General features: G+C 42.1%; 1 protein-coding gene across 2 annotated transcripts in view; it reads right to left on the reverse strand.

The window, feature by feature from the left end:
* The window catches only part of LOC133755407 (zinc finger protein 260-like), a 40597-nt gene extending 33661 nt beyond the window's left edge, over positions 1–6936 (reverse strand). For both annotated transcript variants that reach the window (XM_062185515.1, XM_062185513.1), the window contains exon 1: positions 6701–6936. The gene's annotated coding sequence lies outside the window, so the exon portion shown is untranslated. The remainder of the gene's footprint in view (positions 1–6700) is intronic.
* Between the last annotated feature and the right edge of the window lie 12346 nt (positions 6937–19282).

Raw genomic sequence — 19282 nt, forward strand, 5'->3', positions numbered from 1 at the left:
GGGCACAACAGCCAGGGCTGAGTCAGGTGGAAATCAGGAGCCAGGAGCTACAACCAGGTCTCCCACAAAGGTAGCAGGAACTCAAACACTTGAGCCATCCTTCACTCTTTTCCCAGATGATTAACAGGGAGCTGGATCATAAGTGAAGCAACTGGGATATGAACCATCACCTATTTGGGATGCCAGAATTGCAGGCAATGGTTTTAGCTCATGGTGCCAAAATGCTGGCCCCATGAGTGCCAGTTTAAGTCACAGCTGCTCCACTTTGATCTGTCTGTTAATGCACTTGGGGAAGAAGCAGATGATCCAAGTATTTGGGCCCCTGCTCCCACATGGGAGACTTGGATGGAATTCCAGGCTCCAGGCTTTCAACTGGCTCAATCCTGTTCATTGTGGCAATGAACAGGCAAATTGAAGATCCTCCTCCTTCTGTTTCTCCCTCTTCCTCTGTAAATCTACCTTTAAAATAAAATGCTTAATTCTTACAAATAAAGGGAAAAGGTAAAAGAGGAGCCACATACAAATAACAGAGCAAAGCTATGGTTGTGGTATCCCTCAGCAGCCTTCTGCCTTAAGTGGGAAGTCTCCAGCTTACAGACACTGACATAAAACACACTTACAACATATTTCAAAATAACAGATGAGAGGTTTACAAGGCAGGTTGATTTTATGATGACTTTTACTGTAAAGTTACACTAACAATAGGCAGATCCCCTTTAGTGTGCCCAAGTTAACCCAGTGCCTAATTCAAGGAGACAGCCTAAGGAAGATGTGCTGACAGTGGAGAGAGCTGAAATATCTCCATTACTCTTCTGAACATCATAAACAGAAGGAGAAAAGGTATTCATATCTGTGGTTATAAAGAAGATGGAAGCATACTAATTTCAGAAGAGGAGGAGAAAAGCTCAGATGTAGTTTTCTTAAGAAAATAAAGTGAAATAAATCTCAGAATATAATGTGGGTTGAAAAAACATCATCAATTCATCCATTCTTACCAGGAGTCAAGAAAACTACCCATGTGAGCCAAATAACGGTTTAGTTCCCACTATGGGCAGGTGTCATCCAACCAGGCAGAGAATACGAGCAAAGCTTTTCCACAAGAGGAAACATGAAATATGAACCAGACACAAAAGACAACTATGTCTAGTGCTCAATGTGAGTCCCAGAATAACCCCTTAGTAAACCTGTTAGGTCCCAAGAGAAGTCAGCTGTTTAGCTTTGCAGTCACAAAGAAAACACAGCTGCCTGAAATGCTTTATGGTGACTGATAACACCTTTATTCTTGTCTAAAAAATGTCCTGAAGTGGACAAGAGCTGACAGTTATGAAAACAGAATTACATGCAGTCTACTAGATGTGAATCAATGGAAAAGCTAGAAAATAATGTCAAGACCAGAGAAATAAAATGAGAAAAGCAATGAAATGAGAGATGGATGAGTTTCTTCAGAGTTTTTCCTCCATCAAATTCCCTAGGAACCCACACTTGTTAATGTGGTGGCATTCACCCCACTGACAAAACCTTGGAAGGTAGGACAAGTTGTCTACTTGAAAGTGCCCAATGTGAGTCTATCAGAGTCTCTTTCAATGGCCAGAGTCACACGAGAAGCAGTCTTCCCAGTGAGAGAGGCCAAGTGGCATCTTGGATCAAGGCAGTGACTATTTCTGGGCCATCACCCCCTTTGCAGACCAGCAGAAACAGCAAAGAGAAAAAGTGGAGAAGAAAGTTAGGGAAGAAAAAAAATGGAAATCTCAATTTGTGGAGACTTCATCTTTCTGGCTTACAGATGCTCAGGCAAGAGCCACCACAGATTTAAGGAGCCACTGAGGGGGAGCAGCACATCATGGTCACTCAGGAAAATCAACAGACAGCTTCCTGTTGTCTATACATAGCTGACTTTGGTCTATACACATTGCAGGTAAAATGAACCTGAATCAAGAAAAAGACTTACAAAAACCTTCAAACACAATATTCCATGGGAATGAACTTTGCAAAGCCAAGTCACCCAATAGCGTAGGTGGGGGAATCTATATTTTAAAGAAGCACCATTCATGGTAGACCTGATATTCAGAGACCAGTTTTGAGTTTTACAATTCACCCACTTATGCATCCTCTCTTCATCTCCCCAACAAAGACCAGACACTGAAGAATCTCCACATCATGCACATCTAGAAAAGAACACCTGCACATGAGTTGGTACAAATTGTACACATGAATACTTCATGCACACTGGCCATAAACATGCATCTCCACATGCCATTTTAAAAGACTGTTTCCAGAAACAGGCTCCTTGTGAACCAATAGTAGCAACACTATTTTTGATGCACACACCTCTCTCATCACACAGGATTCCTATTTCTCTTTCTGAGAAGTAATAAATCAATTTCAACCACATGATTGACATCCTTTGATAGTATGTAGAAACATAATTGATGTCTTTGGAATGTGTTGTCTAGAAGTGTCTGTCTTCCACAGGAATGGTAACTGTAGCCATTCATTCAAACAGATTTGTGAACTGCCTTGGATTTGCCATTAACTTTTTTTTTTTTGGACAGGCAGAGTTAGTGAGACAGAGAGAAAGGTCTTCCTTCCATTAGTTCACCCCCAAAATGCCTGCTATGGCTGGCGTGCTGCACTAATCCAAAACCAGGAGGCAGGTGCTTCCTCCTGGTCTCCCATGTGGGTGCAGGGCCCAAGCACTTGGGCCATCCTCCACTGCCTCCCCAGGCCACAGCAGAGAGCAGGAGTGGAAGAGGAGCAACCAAGACAGAACCAGCGCCCCAACCAGGACTAGAACCCAGAGTACCAGCACCACAGGCATAGCCTAGTGAGCCACCGTGCTGGCCTGTCATTTACATTTGACAGGGGTGGGAATGTTTTTTTTTCTGCCAAGTCACTTGGATATTTATAAAATCATTGATGGATCACACAAAATTACCAAATTAGAAATTCATATGCCATAGATTGATTATCCAGTACCACATGTAGTTGCCTTGGCAGGGCCAGAACAAATGATTTCATGGACTCTATATGGCCCACAGATTGGCTGTTCCTCATCTCTGATTTAGAGTAAAATGATAACTAAAGTTCTTACTTCTTTAGCTTTGCTTATTGGCCAAGTCAGAGCCGATGTCCAATAAAGGCCCTTAGAACCTACTGGAGTTAGCAGAAACTTTTTTCCATTTTCCTTGTAACTTTAGAATGCATTTTCTTTCTTTTTTTTTTTTTTAAGTTTGTTTATTTTATTTGAGAGAGTTACAGTGAGAGGGAAAGACAGAGAGAAAAGTCTTCCTTCTGTTGGTTCACTCCCCAAATGGCTGCAACAGTTGGAGCTGTGCCGATCCGAAGCCAGGAGCCAGGAGCTTCTTCCTGGTCTCCTACGTGAGTGCAGGGGCCCAAGGACTTGGGCCATCCTGCACTGCTTTCCCAGGCCATAGCAGAGAGCTAGACTGGAAGTGAGCAGCCAGGACTAGAACCAGCACCCATATGGGATGCTGGCACCGCAGGCAGAGGATTAACCTACTGTGCCGGCCCCATAGAGTGCATTTTCCTAGCCACTAATTCCACTTGAAGTTGTCTATTGATGGCCTACTTTTGTGGCACACTGGTTTAAGGTACCTCCTGCAATGCCAACATTCTATGTGAGCACCAGTTCAAGTCTCAGCTGCTCCACTTCCAATCCAGTTCTCCACTAATAGGCTTGGGAAAGGCAGCAGAAAATGGCCCAACACTTGTAAAGGACTTGTCCCACCCTCCCCTTCCTCCTCTCTTTCTTCCTCCTTCCTTGCTCCCTGTCCCACTTCCTCACTTTTGTGGAGATCCTAGGTGCCAAAGGGACCTTTCCTGTCTCATTGCAATGCAAATAGAAAAGCTGATAAGTGGCACAGAGCATCTCATGAAACAAATAAATGGAAAGTCCCCTGAGGCTTCAAAGAGACAACCATTTTTCCCCAGCTGCCTTCTATACCTCCCCACCCCTCTTAGTGAAAAATTCCTTCCTAACTGGATAAAACCTGGAGTCCTAACTCACCGGCCAGCAGCCCTCTACTGAGAATGGGCTGCGGCCCCTCTTTATTTCCAATAAAGCACCCTGTCTCTGTTGAGGTGGATCTGTTTCCTTTTTCCATCTCTTCTCCTGGGGGTATGAAAGGCCAGAATCCTGAGTTATTTTAAACCAAACAACTTGGGTCCTTGCCACCACATGGGAGTCCCAAAAGGTGTTCCAGGCTCTATCCATGATCCACTTTCCAACTGAGCTATCCAAGGACACTATCCAGGATTCACTTCCTATTTTTACTTCCTAGATATTCTCATTATGCTCAACAATTAGTAACCTGTGATAAAACCACAACACATAGGCCGGCGCCGTGGCTCAATAGGCTAATCCTCTGCCTGTGGCACTGGCACACTGGCTTCTAGTCCCGGTTGCTCCTCTTCCAGTCTAGCTCTCTGCTATGGCCTGGGAGTGCAGTGGAGGATGGCCCAAGTGCTTGGGCCCTGCACCTGCATGGGAGACCAGGAGAAGCACCTGGCTCCTGGTTTCGGATCAGCACAGTGCACTGGCTGCAGTGCACCAGCCGCAGCAGCCATTGGGGGGTGAACCAATGGAAAAAGGAAGACCTTTGTCTCTCTCTCTCACTGTCCACTCTGCCTGTCAAAAAAAACCAAAAAACACATAAATCACTAAAATACAGTTATGCTTGTGAAAACTTAATTATACTGAAAGTCAGAGATAGTTTTCAAGGCCACATCTTCTACTCCACTATATGGGCATCATTGTGTGGAGAGAGAGGCACTTTTTTGTTTTTTCTCTTCTTTCTTACCCTTCCTCACATTAACAACTTGTATAGATGCTTCCAAGGAACAGTTATGAAAATATAGAACTAGGGGCCAGTGCTGTGGCACAGTGAGTTAATGCCCTGGCCTGCAGTGCCAGCATCCCATAGGACACCAGTTCTAGTTCAGGCTGCTCCACTTTTGATCCAGCTCTCTGCTATGGCCTGGGATAGCAGTGGAAGATGCCCAAGTGCTTGGGCCCCTGCACCCATGTGGGAGACCTGGAAGAAGCTCCTGGCTCCTGGCTTCAGATCTGCGTGACTCTGACCCTTGTGGCCATCTGGGGAGAGAACCAGCAGATGAAAGACCTCTCTCTCTGTCTCTAACTCTCTGTGTAACTCTGTATTTCAAATTAATTAAATAAATCTTAAGAAAAAAAGAAAATATAGAACTAATATCTTCCCATGTCAAAAATGTCATAGGCTTAAACATAGAACCTAAAATAAGACAAACAATGGGCCCTCTTAAAATCATATGGACTATTAAGTTATTCACCTTGGTGGATCATTGGGTAACTGTAAAGAATTGGGCAGAGAAAAAGTGTTACTTTTCTGTATTTATGTTTTTATAGTCCTCCACTTTATGCAAATCCAGATTGAAATAGCTCCAGTTGACCCACACAGTAGATTGTGTTAACTTCAGCTCACATTGCAAAGGGATCAGTGGCAGCTAATTGATGAACAAGGATATAAACCATAGCCATTCTTGCACATTGCCCAAAATAAACATTGGAATGAAATCCTTGCCCTTGAATCTCAATTGAGTCTCACACCCTATAGCCTTCATTCCCCACCCTGCATTCTTTTCAGGTTCCCAAAGCCCCACCCAGTTCTAGGAATTCCCCTCAACCTGCTGCCCCTAACCCTTCTAAAATATAAAAGGTATAGCCCCTGGGGTCTGGGCATCCTGCCACAAGTTCCATCAATGTTCCTGAAGGCAGTTGGTCACACACCTCTACGATTTTCTCTGAATAAATTCAGCCTGGCTATAAATTCATACACTGCCTCCTCTCTATTCTGTGCCTCTTTTCCTAACACTGTGGTGCCCTGTGTGAGGAGGCACCAATCTGCAACTCTTTCCCTAACAGTAATAACTTGACATCCTTGCTAACAGAAGAAGGAAGACAGACCTCAAAAAGCAGCAAAATAAATCAACAGCTATGATTCCATGGCCTCAAATTCAAGATTGAAAAAAAGTCTGTCAACTAAACAAGGAAGAGAGATAAATCCACAAAGCTACAGCACACTTTTCATTACTCCTGCTTGGAAAAAGTCAGCTGAATACTTAGGGTCCCAGCTGCCAATGGTGTCCCCGAGGACCCAATCGGAACAATGAGGTGCAAGATGGGGACTATCAAGCAGATTCTAGTCTGATCCTCCTTCACCAACCCCTGCCCCCTCGGGCTCCCTGCTGAAGACCATCAAGCCCCGCCCTGCTGGAATAGCCTCTGGATACAGCAGGAGGCCCAACCAGATGGCATTCTCTGATCCACTCAAAGTTGAGAACCAGCCTTACTAATATTTTAATAAATATATTTAAATATTTAGAGAACAGGAGTCTCGCTGATCTTCGCTGTGCTCTTACCTGTCCTGCTTGTGCAGCTCCCCCATCCGACAACCTTCCCCTTGTAACCACTAAATAAAGCACGTTAAGGAAAGTTTGGGAGAGGTAACATGCCACTCTTTGTGCACTGGAAGGCTGCAAGCAGCGGTGGAAGGCAGGACAGCCCGGATTCCAGCCCTGATTTTGCAGGGAAAAGCTACCAGGATCACTGAGAAGCAAGCGAGCCACATCTGGGAGCCGCCAGCCACCCTACAACCCACCCCTCCCCCACACACGCATCTCGGCCCCTTCCTATACTCCCTACTTGCCACAGAAAGTCCAGGGAGCACGTCCTCTTTCTTCAGGGCACACGAGGAGCAAAGTAGAGTGTGGAGCAGAAAAATCCCCAGCACGTGGGATCCACAGGCAGCAAATGAAGAGGCACAGCACAGCGAGTGCCAGGCTCTGGGTGTGTGCTTGCAAACTGCCTGGGATTGCAGTGCGGAGCGAGAGGCAGTGAATGTGTGGAAAGGATAAGAGCAGTCAGAGCAGGCTCTCGGTACTGACTCTGGTCTGTGAATGAGCTTCCTCTGTTCCTAACTCAGAGGCTCATGGGCAGGAATGCGCACGCACAGATTCTTTCGTAACACGGAATACGTCGGAACACCTGAGGACTCTGGGAAATGGAGTCCGGGCTGGGGCATCTGGCTCTTCCCAAAGGCTTCAGAGGGCATTTGCTTTTGTTTACATTCCTCCTTCTCTTCCTTCTCACCTCAAAATCTCAAGGATCAGTTGGTATTCTTCCTTTCCTGAACAAAAATCTTAATGAGTGACCCCCGCTGCTGCTAACTGGTACCCAAACCTTTGCTCCTTCATAAAATGCATTCTTCTGGAAAAGTCTTATTTGCTACTTTGTCCATGGAAATTTCTCTCAAATAATAAACGACTACGAATACAATATAATTTTTAGCAGAGGTGTAGAAGGCATAGTTTAACATCCAAATAAGAGAATACAATTTTTATTTGTGTCCTATTCATGTTTATAACTATTTTTTAAAGAATTTTATGTATTTGAAAGGCAGAGTTACAGAGAAGCAGAAGCAGAGAGAGAGAGAGAGAGAGAGAGAGAGAGAGAGGTCTTCTATGCACTGATTCACTCCCCCAAATAACTGCAATGGCTGGAATTGGACCTATCTGAAGCCAGGAGTATCTTCCAGGTCTCCCACATGGATGCAGGGGCTCAAGTACTTGGGCCATCTTCCTCTGCTTTTCCAAACCATAGCAGATAAATTGATAGGAAGTGGAGCAGCCTGGATTCAAACCAGTACCCATATTATATGCCAGCACTGTAGACAGTGGCTTTACATGCTACACCACATATAGTTCTTTTCAAATTATTTTTTACCATCTTTTAATTCACCAAGCACAGAAGCAAACAAGGGAACTGGATAATACAGAATTAGCATTGTTGTGTGTCTTATAGGAGCTGGGTTAAGGGACTAAATGCCTTACATCATATAATTTATACCTTAGATTAATTCTGCAGACAGTATCATCAGGAGTTTACAAAGAAGAAACTGAGGTGCAAAGAGTTCAGCATTTACCCACTAAAAGGTCTGGGTTCAAGGTCAACCAAAATCTAATACTGGTTTACGAAATCTTTCTTTTGTCTTGGGGCTCAGTTTCTAAAACCACAGATTTCTCATCTGAAAAAACAGTGAGAAATAATCTACATTATAGGGAACCACTAACAATTATAACTTACAACTTATCTAAAAAAGGAAGGAGATTCTAAGTTGCTATTATTCCATGGTCAATTTTTCTTAGGTTTAATATCAAGAAAGCATATATGAGTATTCTTAAGAATATGTGTGGGTTTTTAAAAAAATTTTTAAGTAAAAATGTAACTGGATAACTGGATGACATGGAGTTCTATGTTTATGATTACTTCTGTCCATTATAGTCCATGGGGTTAAGCTGTTGCTGGATTAGGAATGGTTAAATTTGTATCCATTTACTTCACACTAGTATTTACTATGTTAGGCAATATTCTTTCAGTAGATTCCTCTTTCTTGCCAAATTGAAAATTTCATGAAGACATGAAATGTGTTTGCATTGCTATTGTAGCTCAGCATCTTGACAGTCAGTCTCTTAGTTGAATGAATAATTGAAAATATAAAAAATAAACAAATAAGATTTCTGACCTCCAAAAACTGTCTAGTAGAGGATCCAAGTCTATTTGATGACTGCCACAATTAGATGGGTATATAATCTGTTGTTCTGATAAAAATTTCATCATAAAAGGGGCATATAAATCACTACACAGCGTTGAAGTATATAAACAGAGAACATCCAGGGCCATGCGTGTTAAATGTTCACCCTAGCTATGTAAGACATTCCATTTATTTATTTAATAAGCATTTATTGAGCAATCTTTTGTGTGGTGTGTTGATAGAACTACCAGCCATTTGATTTCCTTAGCAATTGGAGTAAGATATACTAAGCAACCAAATATAGGCAGAGAGAGTGGGCTGAATCATGAAAGGTTTTGCACACAAAAGTAAAAAGACAAAAGGCAGGGAAGTCAAAGAGTCTTTTACAGGTAATTTAGTAGGACCTGCACCAGTTGTGAATGAAGAAGGGGCAACACATTACAGTGAGATCTAAAAGGTAGAATCAACAGTATTTCAATAATTGAATATGGTAGATGAAGGCAGAAGGAAACTGTGCAAATCTTAAATTGGATTTTATTATTTAAAGTACAAGGTGTTCTCAGTGCATAACGTTCATCAATAATAAATGTCTACCTCCAATCAATTTATAGGATTCCCATAAAACCAGGACACAATCTCATAGGTTGATGCTACCTACAAGCCCTATGTCAATCATCAAACCAAACATTTTTAACTGCTACCATATACAATAATCCTTATTATGATGTAGTTACTTAGAAACTAGAAGACATAATCAGTGTTTATAAGAACAATCTAAATAAAAAAAGTTAAATTAAAAAACCTATAAGATTATATCATTCAAAGCTGAATTTGGCATACCTCACTAATTCACAGTTCATGTATCCAACAACCTCAAGTACTCAATGTGCAATGAAGCAGAAAATAAGTAAGAATTTTCCAGAATAGACAAAATATGCATTATAAAGTCCAAGTGGGGTGTCATGCCACTGGGTCAGCATCATGGCTGTTAAATAAACTCACTGTGTCTTGGCTACTCTGGTGGGAGTGGATGGGCAAAAAGAGAAGAATAAAGCAATAGATGTGAACAGGAAGTGAAAAGGGCCCCAACAAGAGTGCTGCAGAGCTCTGTGGGCCCTAACTAATGTAATAGGCAGGCAGGCATTTTTTTTTTTTTATTTCTAGGAGACTACCATGCTCTCACTTGTCATCAAACCATATGAACTGAGCACAATCAGAGCATTCAGGGCCAGCATCTGCAATTCAGTTAGTGAGAATGGAGCACAGTAGCTTAGCTTCATGGATATCAGTAAGCCTCACTCACTTGCTGTATCATCCTGTTTGCTATCATCCTGTTTGGAGCCATTGGAGCAGGAGAGCACAAGGTGCCAGGAGCGTGGTGTGTGGGTGTCTCATGGTGGTGATAGCTGTGCAGAAGGAGGAGTGGCAGAGGAAGAGATGAGCAAGAGCCCCTAGCACTGTGGGAATGAGGGACTGAGAAGGGAGGAAGACAGGGGTGACTTGTATGCATTATGTCTGGAACTTCCCTGGGTATAATTGATACAACATGAATGATGTGTATATAGTGCTTACCATAAAGGCATTTACATTCCTGGGGGACAGATGACAAAGATATAAACAATTACAAAAGCTGTAGATGCACAGTAGAATCACCTACATCATTTGTGGATACTATCCCCATGACAGTCAGGAAACATTGGATTAAGTCAGATTTCAGAGGTGGTGGAGTCCAGAAATGACACTTTAGTCTGAAATGAAGATAGGCAAATGATAGATAGAGGCATGGTAACTTAAGCTGGGGCCTGAACATGGGTCCTAACTGGGAGGCTGTCAAGCCCATCATTAACCTGGACAAGCCTGAGCTCTCCCAGCCTCTATCCTGGTGCCCATATCTTTGCAGAGAGGCATTACTAAGAAAGAGAAACTCATCTCTGTCTTCGGCTGACTAGAGGGACTGTGGGAGCTCCCCACATTTGAGGCCAGAATCTTTTTACCCAGAGGTTTTCTCTTTCATAAGAAAGCTCTTTTTCTAGCATTTTCTTCTTAGCATAAAGCTCTCCTGCCACCAGATCTCCCACAGGCCCACATCAGAGGGCAGATGATAATGACTTGTTGAGTGCACCAAATATTGAGGTGTCATCTAAATGGAAGACTCATCTTAAGAGTCAAAATTCACCTTATGGGGGTACTGCAAGGTGAGAAAACTGAGGCAAGGGATTTTGGTCATGCTCAACCTTAGAGTCCTCCTTAAAAAGCAAAAAAGAAAAGAAAAGAAAAAAGAGAAAGAAAGAAAAAAAAATATCCTTCATAGCTCAGAAATGCCCAGCTGCCCACCTCTTGAGTACATGCTCCTGGAAAATGATAGATTCCCTAAAGCCAGAAGTAGGGGCAGGCACCATCTTGACACCCTAGAAAGCATATGGGGAGAAAAAGCCCAAACTCACTAGAACCCATTGGTCAAAGGATCCAGCAGAAGCCTCAGAGGCTGGCCTCATCACACATTTGCCCATAGGGGAGGCAAGACACAGAGGGCATGAAGGTGTATTGTGAGTTGTGGCCTTGTGATACTGACTGCAGCTACTGGCACACTAGGAATGAATGGTAGGCAGCAGTCTAAGCTATCCTTGCCTCTGTCTGGCCAGCACCATAGTATGCAAGGACAGAGCCTGCACCTGGAGTGCCTGCTGAGGCCAACAGATACATGGAGACCTACAGTCAGAGGAAGGAGAAAGCACTGCTGCAAGGTTGGAGAGTTGCCATAGCAATGGCATTTACAGGGGGTGATGTGGCAGGAGCCCTGGGTAGGTGGGCTGATCTCCTGATCCTATGTCCTTCCTCTTATGCTCCTCTAAGCTTAGCTGAGCCTGGGTTGAGCCCAACAACCTGGGTGGGTGATGCTGAGAGGCCACCAGATGAGATTCTGGTTAATGTGTGCAGGTTGTGAGTCACAGTGCAAAGGGTATGTGCAACACTGGGTGTTGGTCAATGTAGTAACCCACATGCATGATCTGAATGAGGATCTGACACAGGGAGAGTAGAGCATAGGGTTTGAAAGACAGTCTGGTGAGTGAGTGAACAAGCTGACTTCTTACCTGAGTCTACTAGAGAAGGGGAGAGGAGGTTTGCAGGCTAGAAACAGAGTAAAGAGATAGCAGATAGTACATCCCATTTGCTCCTTCCTCAAAGTTAGCAGTTGTCCTCCTCTTAAATCTGAATTGGTGGTAGCAGTGATGTTTGAAGTTGTGAAGAAGGGACTACTGTGGCTAACATTCTGCCTGTCTTTCCTGAAAAAGGCCCAGCAAATAATATTTCCTTGAAACAAAAACAGGCATGCACATAGTGTGAGGCTTTACTGAGAGTTCTTGCAAAAGTCCTTGCAGACTTGAAACATGTTATGTGTGTGGCCACTCATTGGGGTTTGGAGTTTCATCATTAGGACTGGATTTTGCCTCTGGTAGAGCACAAAGGAGTCTCTGGCCACTCCTATTGCATTTACCTTTGTTAGTCATTTCTTCAGGTTTCCAGCTCAAAGGCACCAAACATGAATCTCTTTAGCTAAAGACTAAAATCTATCTGAACTGCAATAGATTGTAATTGCTAAATTTTCATTACAAAGTTTCTACCAGAACTTGCCTTCATCAAAGTCTGCTTTATTCTGACTTTTTGATGCACAGTGATGGAGCAAGGACAAAAAGCCTTAAATCCATGTTCACCCTTCACTTACATAACAAGCCTTCCCTTGTTTCTCTACCTTGCTAATGCAACCCCACCCTACATTGATTATTCCTGCCCTTCCTGGCCTATTGGACACAACACTATTTGAAGACTCTTCATATCAGTCTGAGAGCTCTCCATCTCCTCCCAAGCTGTCTCCCCCTTCACAGATCATCCTCACAGTCCAGCCTCAGTCTAAACCCCTCCCATCTCACACTGTTGTCTCAAAGGACCTTTAAAACTAGCCCAAGCTCTTCCTCTGTCTCAGCAGCCCAGCTTTAGCTCAAACCTCCAAGTCCCTTCCAGCCCATTTGTATTATATTGTTGTGTCCGAATTTCCCAATCAATGCACAAGGCACAGTCGTGGATGCAAAAGCAGAGGTTTATTTGTTACCAGCCGGTATCTTCTTATTCTCTATATGGCAAGGAATTGGGACCTAACATGTTCATTGGTTCATTTAAACGTAAAGACTATATATGTTATGTGGCAGGAAGGCCATACAAAGGAGATGGCATGGGGAAGAATTGGCAGGAAGCATTGGGCCATAAATCCCAGGGGAGATGGTGGGGGGCAGGAGGTCATAAATTCCAGGGGAGCATAGCAGGCAAGCAAGCAGCCAGAGTACAGAAGACTCCCACTCCTATAATATAAACCACTAGTCTGTAAGGGAGGTTGTTCTTTTTTCATTTTGTGTTCATTGGCAAATCTCTTTCATGAGTTCACCTGAGAGGGAGCCCCTCCCAGGTTTTAGTCTTCCAAATAAAACTAGTCTGACTGTGGCTTCTTGCTTTCTCCTCTTTCCTAACTCACAGCATGTTTTGTCTTGTGGGCTTGCATTTGGAGATTTAAGTATACTACCTCAATCTCCTACAATTTAAAAGCCAATTTATAAACAAGGACTTGGAGTGTGTTTCTGTGATCTGAGAAACCCTCTTGGCTACTTTTATTGGGAGGTGGGTGTCAGGAAGGGAGTTGCCTGGAAGAGAGTGTTGAGATTTTCTTCATGAGTTCTGTGATGCTTCACTAAAGCTTTTAACACTTTGGTGATTTAAGCTCTTCATATTAAAGTCTCATTAACAATTCCTACCGAAAGATGCTGAAAATAATCAGCTATCTAGGTCATAGACCTTGGCTGTGTTCTTTATACAACTTGAAATTTCTAAAGAGGACTTCACTTAATGTTTTGAAAGTGAAGTTTTCAGGAAGAGAAGACAAAGAGCTACATTTTTTTCCTTTACTTAGTAGTTAAGAAAAGGGAGTGTGGAACCCAGGGACTGTTGGGAGCCCTAACCTCCTAATAGCTACCCCATGATTTCCTATAGCTTTTTTATGTGAGTGAAATCAGATGAGAAAGGATAATGTGTAAGCAAGAGGACTCTGGCCATCAACATATTGTCCATAGTAGAGACTAGGGTGCATGAGGAGTCTGCAAGAATTCCATTAAAAAATGTCTGTAAGGGCGGCTGGCACCGTGGCTCAACAGGCTAATCCTCCGCCTTGCAGCACTGGCACACCGGGTTCTAGTCCCGGTTGGGACACCGGATTCTGTCCCGGTTGCCCCTCTTCCAGGCCAGCTCTCTGCTGTGGCTAGGGAGTGCAGTGGAGGATGGCCCAAGTGCTTGGGCCCTGCACCCCATGGGAGACCAGGAGAAGCACCTGGCTCCTGGCTTCAGATCAGTGCGGTGTGCTGGCCTCAGTGCGCCGGCCGCGGCAGCCATTGGAGGGTGAACCAATGGCAAAGGAAGACCTTTCTCTCTGTTTCTCTCTCTCTCTCACTGTCCACTCTGCCTGTCAAAAATAAATAAATAAAAAAGATTAAAAAAAATAATAAAAAATGTCTATAAGGGAAAACCTAGATACTGATTTTTAAAAATTATACCAACATTAACTTACCTTTTAACTCCATTTCTCCTGTGAACTTTTTACAATCCTTTTGGATATAGTTTACACTATGTGAGGTCCAGAGCACTCTGGGGATACAGAGGACATTATTATGTCTGGGACTGCATTGTGTGCATTATAGGCTCAGAGTATAGAAACTCAAGTGTGGCCCATTGGACTTAGCCTGATGGGACAATAGTAGTAATAAAGGCAAGCTAGTACTGAGTAATTACATGCCAGACATGACATGCCAGATATGCCAGATATGCCAGATATGTTGCCCTATTTCATTCTTGCTTAAATGGTAGGTATTATTATTATTATTTTACAGGTGAAGAAGAACAGATTTCCCAAGATGCTATTGCTAAGAAGTGGGAAAACTGGGGGCTGGTGCTGTGGCTCACTGGGTTAATCCTCCACCTGAGGCACCAGCATCCCATATGGGCACCTGGTTCTAGTCCCAGTTGCTCCTCTTCCAGTCCAGCTCTCTGCTATGGCCTGGGAGGGCAGTGGAGGATGGTCCAGGTCATTGGGCCCTGCACTCGCATGAGAGACTGTGAGACCTGAGCCTGGATCAAGGTGTAACTATTTTAAATTAGGCCTCCATCTTGTAACTTGGGTCTGACCAGGCCCTGAACCCTAAGCCAGAAGCTCCTAAAAGTAAATAAATGAACTCCCCTTGTGATAAACTCTCCTAGCAACAGCCGATTAGCAGATAACAGAGAAATACCTAGAGTTTCTGGTGTCTTCTCAGGGCAGATAAAGTCATTAATAGCTTCCTGAGACCCTGCAGTTTGGCACGTATACCCTAGCAGCTCAGACCCTATGCTTTGTCCAATCAATTCAAAAGGCATCAGCCCCAAGCCATCCAACCACCTTTAGTAGGTCCGTTCCCGCCACTGGATGGACTAATCAATTCTAAGAGATGTCCTTTTGATTTCCTGCTGGATGAGATGATTTGATAAATGGTACCATAATGTATAGAATATCTCTGAAAACCCTATAAAAACCCTGTTAACTGAAGGGTTGAGGCTCTCACTTCAGACCCACTGCATCGGTGCTGATTGAGAGTCCAGGCCCAGAGCTGTAAGAAAACTCTTGTGTGCTTTACAGCGCTATCGGCTCCTTGGTGGTCTTTGGGGACAACTGAACTGGGCATAACAAGACCAGGAGAAAGCACCTGGCTCCTGGCTTCAGATCGGTGTAGCTCCGGCCATAACAGCCATTTGGGGGGTGAACCAACAGAAGGAAGACCTTTCTCTCTGTCTCTCTCTCTCACTGTTTAACTCTATCTGACAAATAAATAAATAAATAAATTTTAAAAAAGAAGTGGAAAAACCAACATTCAAACCTGCAAGGATTCCTTAATGATGATGCTTAATTTTAGGATGTGTCAGAGTCTAGCTGACTGTACATACTCTGTATAGTCTCTGCACAGTAGAGAAGGTTAAGACTTTCAAAAGTCATTATACATGACTGAACTTATGGAGCTAGAGAAGAATTTGTGGCCCAAGGGACTTTTCTCCCACCTTGGATGAGAAATCTAAGAATCCTGGGGTCTCTCATATCAGCCCACTTTCAGGAGCGGGTGATGTATAGTTATTTTTCATTCTGTCTTTCAAAGGGATATTGGCCTTTTGCCTCTCCTAGAGATTCCATAGTGAAATACAAAGCAGCCTGGAATGTCATGCTTTTAATTAGTTTTGAGCAGTGCAGTAAGTGAATTACATTGAGTTAGGTTGGCCGAGAAAAAGAAGAAAAAATTTAAACAACAGTTTTTTGGGACAATTCTTTGATAGGTGACATCGAAGTATGTTTCTAGAATGAACAAGGTAAGGGTATACTGCACAAGGTGAACTGAATGAGCAATAGCTTTATCATAGCCTTATCAACTGAAAATAGAGAACTTTAAACATTATTTTTTAATACTTATATAGATTAGCTTTCACTTAGACACTTTAAACCATACTTTTCTATTACATAGTTCATCCACTTCTTGAGTGTCTGCTATTCAATGCCAGGTGCTTGATCCAGTGGCAGAATTATCATCCAGCTTGAGTCACTCTACTGGACCATCAACAGTAATTAAAGAATTCTAAAGCAGAGGTTAACATTAAACCAATATTTTGATTTAAAATGATTGCAAAATACACCAGAGATCATGGTGCATAAAGCAATTTTGAGTTTACATGTTTATAATGTTTCAATGTTTAAAATGCCTTTTCTTCTTAAGATAAAGTGTAATATGTGCATGTGTATACAGCCATCTATATACACTGGATTGCAGTTGTGCTCCTGGTGAATCTTTTCTCTCCAGATGCACTTACAAAATTCATGGCAGCACCACTGCTTTAAGACCTTCTTCAAAAAATGTTACACAGTAAGACAGAAAAAACAGCTGGGACACATTATTAATTTTTCAAGTAATGCTGTGTAGTTTTATTCCCAACATATGCTCAACAGTAAGCTTAGAACTATAAACATACAATGTAATTAACATTAGAAAATTAACTGTTACAGGTAATGCGGAGAGGGCATAAACTATTTTCCTGCTGCTAAAAGAAAAACAAAGGGAGGGAAAAGCCTAGGATGTCATCCATTCAGTACGCTTGTCTTACATTTTTTACATATATTTCTATATTTTTTCAATTAAAAAAAGTACAGATAATTCTTTAAAAATATCAAATCGCTTCCCTAATAGCTACTTGCCTTGCCAGTCAAATTCACTTTATGTTAGGATTTAAAAATATAATAAAAGTCAAGATGAAAAACCATTATCATCCTGGTTCCAAATTATCTAATTTGACCTTTCACCAAAGCTGGTAATTTTTGAAGTTTTGCTGTATATGAACAGAAGAGGTATAGCAGAACATGATTTAAAAATTTGTTAAAAATTAACAGAAAATCACCCTTGAAGGAGCTTTCCAAAAGACACCATAGGCAGCAGTTCAGTTAGAAATATCAGCCCTGAAGAGGTAGAAAATTTGAGCGCATCATCTGAAGACAGTTTTGGCACCATCTTCTCTCTCATCAGGATCAACGTTTCCAAGTAAGACAATTCCATGGTAAAAGGAAACCAGGTTCCATGACTGAACAAAAGGTGCGGGTCAACTCTCATGTCTCAATAATCAGTCTATTACATAAGAAAAAGAACATGGTCAAGGACACACATGCACTTGATTTATTTTGTTTCCATTATCAAGTTTATTCATAAGTGAATTTTATATTCATAAATATAAAAAGGCATCATTCATAACAAAGATACAAGCTGAAACCCCTGCAATAAAAACTTCTATTTTCATAAGTACCAAGAAAGCAACAGGGAAATGATTTGGTGCAGCTTTCTTAAGGGATCAGAGAAAGGACATTGTTTTAAAGAAAAAAGGCAAATCAATAACCAACAAATAATGTCAGTTTTACAGAACTAGATGATTCTGAAAGATTTATTTTTGGGTTCTTAGTTTTCAAACTATAGATCACCCTGAAGAAGTGGCAACTAATGACATGTATCACCATCACAATGACAGAGGCCAGCTGAAGTTCAACTTAGTCCTGCATTGTTTCACATCATTTAAGTATTTCTAGCATAAGACATGATACAGAACAAAACTCAAAGTAGGAATAAAAATATTATTCTGCAGTGGAATAAAGGCAAAAAATGTTTAAGAGTGTTAACTTTTAAAGCTTTAAGCATTCCTGTTTAACCAGCATTTAAAAAATTATGTAATCATAAAACCAGCAAAGGTTAATGGGAAGACAAAGAAGTACAAATATGTGAAATGATGAATTAGGTTAAACGTTTCTTTGTACTGACTGATGTTTATACTGCTTCTTGGAGCTGGTGCTGTGGTGCAGTAGGTTAATCCTCCTATGGCCTGGGAAAGCAGAAGATGGCCCAAGTGCTTGCCCCTGCATCCACATGGGAGACCCACAAGAAGCTCCTGGCTCATGGCTTCAGATTAGTGTAGCTCTGGGAAGTGAACCAGCAGATGCAAGATGTCTCTCTCTGTCTCTGCCTCTCTCTATAACCCTGTCTTTCAAATAAATAAAACAAATCTTAAAAAAATATACTGCTTCTTAATGAATCTGCAAGAACTATTATAAAAGTTACATGCAGACTGAGGGCAGTCCTGTTACAGAAAGTAGAAAATAAAACAAAAATCTAAAATTAGGAAACAATGGTTAAACTCTAAAAGATATTTTTGAGATTCCTTTTTTTAACTTTTATTTAATAAATATAAATTTCCAAAGTAGAGCTTATGAATTACAATGGCTTTTTGCCCCCCATAACTTCCCTCCCACCTGCAACCCTCCCATCTCCCACTCCCTCTCCCATTCCATTTGCATCAAGATTCATTTTCAATTATCTTTGTATACAAAAGATCTATTTAGTATATATTAAGTAAAGATTTCAACAGTTTGCACCCACACAGAAACATAAAGTGTAAAATACTGTTTTAGTACTAGTTAAGGACAGAGATCCCACAAGAGGAGTAAGTGCACAGTGACTACTGTTGTTGATGTAACAAATTGACACTCTTCTTTATGGTAATAATCCCCCTAGGCTCTTGTCATGAGTTCCCAAGGCTATGGAAGCCTTTTGAGTTCGCCAACTCTGATCATATTTAGACAAGGTCATAGTCAAAGTGGAAGTTCTTTCCTCCCTTCAGAGAAAGGTACCTCCTTCTTTGATGGCCCGTTCTTTCCACTGGGATCTCACTTGCAGAGATCTTTCATTTAGGTCATTTTTTTTTTTTTTTGCCACAGTGTCTTGGCTTTCCATGCCTGAAATACTCTCATGGGCTTTTCAGCTGGATCTGCATGCCTTAAGGGCTGATTCTGAGGCCAGAGTGCTGTTTAGGACATCCACCATTCTATGAGTCTGCTGTGTATCCTGCTTCCCATGTTGGATCGTTCTCTTCCTTTTTAATTCTATCAGTTATAGTGTTAGCAGACACTAGTCTTGTTTGTGTGATCCCTTTGACTCTTAGACCTATCATTATGATCAATTGTGAACTGAAATTGATCACTTGGACTAGTGATGTGCATTGGTACATGCCACCTTGATGGGATTGAATTGAAATCCCCAGGCACATTT

The sequence above is a fragment of the Lepus europaeus genome, unplaced genomic scaffold (genome assembly GCF_033115175.1).
Source record: "Lepus europaeus isolate LE1 unplaced genomic scaffold, mLepTim1.pri SCAFFOLD_44, whole genome shotgun sequence".
NCBI classification, from domain to species: Eukaryota; Metazoa; Chordata; class Mammalia; order Lagomorpha; family Leporidae; genus Lepus; species Lepus europaeus.